The 4,090-nt window shown below is 36.5% G+C and overlaps 1 long non-coding RNA gene across 3 annotated transcripts; it reads left to right on the top strand.

Annotated features, from left to right (window-relative positions):
• Positions 1 to 2,747, top strand: LOC114545102. Of its 3 annotated transcripts, XR_003690830.1 has the most exons (9): positions 1 to 31; positions 140 to 206; positions 399 to 445; positions 882 to 969; positions 1,175 to 1,379; positions 1,524 to 1,564; positions 1,847 to 1,924; positions 2,119 to 2,198; positions 2,604 to 2,747. It is a non-coding gene; the product is annotated as an uncharacterized LOC114545102 (long non-coding RNA). The 3 variants fall into 3 exon arrangements; XR_003690831.1 differs by lacking the exon at positions 140 to 206 and having other exon boundaries at positions 1,283 to 1,379; XR_003690829.1 differs by lacking the exon at positions 140 to 206.
• Positions 2,748 to 4,090: the final 1,343 nt, after the last annotated feature.

Below are 4,090 nucleotides of genomic sequence, written 5' to 3'. Positions count from 1 at the left end.
TCATCGTCCAAATAATTACACATCCCGGCAGGTGCAGTATACAATTTATTTGAAAACATTGTTGAAACAAGCATTATATGACTGCAGCCTCGTTAGAAATGCCTTAACTTTTGCAGTCTTTTGTCTTTTTGTCACCCAGTTACATTTTCGAACTTCTGGTCAAAGTACGAAATCACTCGAGAAAGTGATTTCATTGTCCGTTGCAAGTGAGTTTATGAAGTGGTTTCCGAGCTTGTTTCAACATTTCATTTGTTAAATTTGAATGTGCAAAGGATTTTAGGCGATTATTGAGTTGGAGCAAGCTCTGGATGACTCAATATGCCAGTATTGCAGCAAAATATTGTTAAAACTGGGAAATGAAATGCATACATTATTTAAGCAAATCTTCTTCAATGTAGATCAAATTGGTGGTGCAATACAAAGACAGTTCGCGGACGCCTTGAAAGTATGTATACAGTAGTCTTTGACATGATAGAAGACTTAGTGGTAGAAATTTGGGGAAAGGGCTCGTATGTTGATATTTTTTGACGTTTATTGCTGTAATAGCTTTCTTGTAACTCCCCTTATCTACATGTTTTCAAGCAGTCGTTAACCTGGTTTCCTTTGTGTCGTAATTGTTGTAAACAATCATTTTCGTAAACAATCATTTTCACGGATAAAATCTAGTCCAATCTTTCCACATTATAGCATCCCAGGTAGTTTTTCAGAACGGCGATGCATTAGGGTCGAGCGAAAAGAAAGATGTGCAACAAGCTGGCACATTTACGGTGCAATCATCTCAACCTGTGTGTATTAAAAGTAAACTCTGCATGGCAGGTAGTTAATGAAAAATAAGACAATTCATGTATTGCTGTAGCTAAATTAAGTTTCTTGTTTTTTAGGTTCATGTTCAACAGCCAGCGAATGACGGTTGGAAGAGGAAGCAACTGGATGTTTGGTCAACCAGCAAAGCAGCTGGTGGCGTCAAAGGTGATCAATTACGTCCACCATAGCATTAAGCTACAAGATGATCTTTTGTATAGTCATTTTTTAATAACGGTGATTGATTTAGGAAACCTATAACGGCTCTTCATTACTTTTTGACGCTGTTAAGAAGTTCTACTGTATAATTCTACAACAAATCTGAGGAATTACAAACCGATTTCATATTCTAATTGGGAAACTCGTATTTTAGGCTATTCTCTGCTAGTTGGGCTATTCCCTATAGTTATGCTGATCGGATTCATATCTTTACAATTACGTGTGGCTCCAGGAAATCTGATCAGAACTTTTCATGCTACAGCGATATACCAGTGGAAATTCAAAACCTACATGTCATCAAGAAACATCAGATGTTTGTTGGAATCCTCAAAAGTTCTAAACTCTTCGTACAAAAACAGGTAGAAATTTTTTTAATATATATTTTGAAAGGAGAGTCTCTAACCCCTCATCGTTTCTGGATTACTACTACTTTTAAGCGGTGTACATGCAATAATACCACTACACTATCAGTGGCAATTCTAAGGGCGTCCCCTTTTCCACAGGAACAACGTGAACTACTTGACAAAAATGGGGATTGCAATAGGTAAGTTAAAAAAATTAAATCGTAGGAAAATGTCTAGTTTCATGTTACCTTTTAATATAAAATTTGCCCAGGTTCGTCCAGATGAATTGTTCGTCTCTTGTATAAATACAGCTAATGTGATTTTTATACAGATTAATCTTACTGGACCTTTTGATGGTGCTTCCTTAGGTCGAAATTCTAAATCGGTTAGGGTTTTGTGTGTTGTTAAAACTGATATAGGAACGATATTTCATATCCTAGTCCGTTACGTTAATTCACAATGATTATCTTTTGTTTTGTAAGAGTTTTGATCTATGGAACCGACTTGAGACACAAAAAACTATTTTTGTTGAGCCACGACGAAAAAACGAATTTACAGAGGTTAGTTCTATTGCCATCCAGCAAAATCTTAAGACTAGACTTTTTAACAAATGAATATATAGTTAAACAGTTCATCTGTACGTTTTTACGAGGACGAAAAACGGATCATTTTGATCAGGAGGTTATGTTCAACTAAATAACTCGCAATGAACAAGCTGATTGAGGTTTGTCAAAGGATTTATGGTCTGTTTTAGGCAATGGAAGGATTTTATGAAAACGTTCGCAACCCATGCAGAGAACAAGCGTGCTGTTTCTTGTCGTTTGCCAAAGAAAGGTATGGTGTCTACTGTATTTTTTCGACGTATTAATACCAAAGTCTTTAAACACATACATTTAAGACGGCTTGTCAAGTTTAAAACCTTGTATAGTAATAAGCTTGTTGGCGAATCTGCTGAAAACCTGTCAGATTTGGTGGAAATAGGTAATAATTTCATGTCCAGTGTCCGCGAATATAATCCTTGATTCAAATCTTTTAGTATAAGCAATTAGGTCAGGGTTAGGGTGAGGTTTAGAATTAAAAGTTAGGAATAATTTCGTGCATCCTGGACATGAAACAAGTTATGGACATGAAACTATGATCGAAACATACAAGTCAAACACATCCTGATAACAGACCGTCAAAAAAATTGATACGAGCCTCGGATGTTTTACAAGAAACTCCTGTGTTTCTCACGTTTAGGTCAGCAAAACCGGGAAACGAAGATTTAACTGTTGAAATTGACGTTTTCTATTGATTTTTGTTTGAGACCGAAAGTATGTGTGCCAGGATCAGGTGACCAGCTGTGCATTCACCCCCAGGTTCTTGAACAAGAAACACACACGGCCAAGGCAAGTGTAAATGACTTCATTGACCGTTGGTAAATAGGCTTGTAGCTCAAATTCTACATACCATGTACCCATTTTCTTACACGGTCGATACACTGAATAATTTACTATCTACTGTATAGGTGCACAGGTTGTATAACCACCCTCGCGATATTTTGCCCTTAAAATAAGGTAGTAATCCCCACAGTTCATGAAAGTTCTCTTGACTATTTTCAGAGGCATTTGTGCCATACAAAGGTGTTATCATGCAAAGACGTGTCATTACTATAATTTGCTGCAACAAGGTACTACCACTAAGAGATGTTTATATTGGGCTATTCGGCCATTGCCATTGGCGTATACAGTATCGTCAGATATTGTTTGGTATTCACTATATTAAATATACACACTAAATTTAGGCTCAACTCAACATATATATGCATGAGCGATATACTTATGCTGATCGGATTCATATCTTTACAATTACGTGTAACTGCAGGAAGTTTAATCGGAACTTATTTCATCCTACAGCGATATACCAGTGGAACTTCAAAATCCACATGTCATCAAGAAACATCAGATGTTTGTTTGAATCCTCAAAACAGTACCCGACTCCGCAGTTTTAAATTCTTCGTACGAAAACAAGTAGAAATTTTGTAATATATTTTGAAAGGAGAGTCTCTAACCCCTCTTCTTTTCTGGATTACTACTATTTTTAAGCGGTGTTCATGCTATAATACCACTACACTATCATTGGCAATTCTAAGGGCGTCCCCTTTTCCACAGGAACAACGTGAACTACTTGACAAGCCTGGGTATTGCAATGGGTAAGTTACAGAAAAATAAAATCGGAGAAAAATGTCTGGTTTCATATTATCTTTTATTATAAAATTTTTAATATCTTGAAGTTAATTCTTAAAGAAAATTGTACTACGAGGATGGTTGCTTTCGGATTTTGCGGGAAAATTTAGATAGTTCGATCCTGCGATTTCATGAGTCAAATTTCACCAGTGTAATATAGTACAAATCAACATAGAAATTCGTATCGTCAATATCGTCAATTGAAGAAACAATAGGGTGAAATGTCAATATTTTCAAACAGCTTTTGGAAATCAACAGGCAAAAAAACACGTGCTTTATATGTAACAAGACGCCTACTAGGCGTTATATGATCGCGTCGTTCACAGCGGCGTAGCCAGCCCAGCTATGCAAATTTTGTGTCGTAAATGTTCTTAATAATAAAATGAACATATACCGAACTATAGTCGCATGTTGAAAGCAGGAGAAACACAAAACAGCCCATTTCGAAACTGCTTGAAATCCTTTAGTGCAGGCTTACTCTGCTCGGCGTGTGCAGTTAGT

This window comes from Dendronephthya gigantea, unplaced genomic scaffold, assembly GCF_004324835.1.
Source record: "Dendronephthya gigantea isolate DGI-Jeju-01 unplaced genomic scaffold, DenGig_1.0 001226F, whole genome shotgun sequence".
In the NCBI taxonomy this organism is placed as follows: domain Eukaryota; kingdom Metazoa; phylum Cnidaria; class Anthozoa; order Malacalcyonacea; family Nephtheidae; genus Dendronephthya; species Dendronephthya gigantea.
The sequence above is the reverse complement of the archived record's forward strand: the minus strand, read 5'-3'. Positions and strand labels throughout refer to the sequence as shown.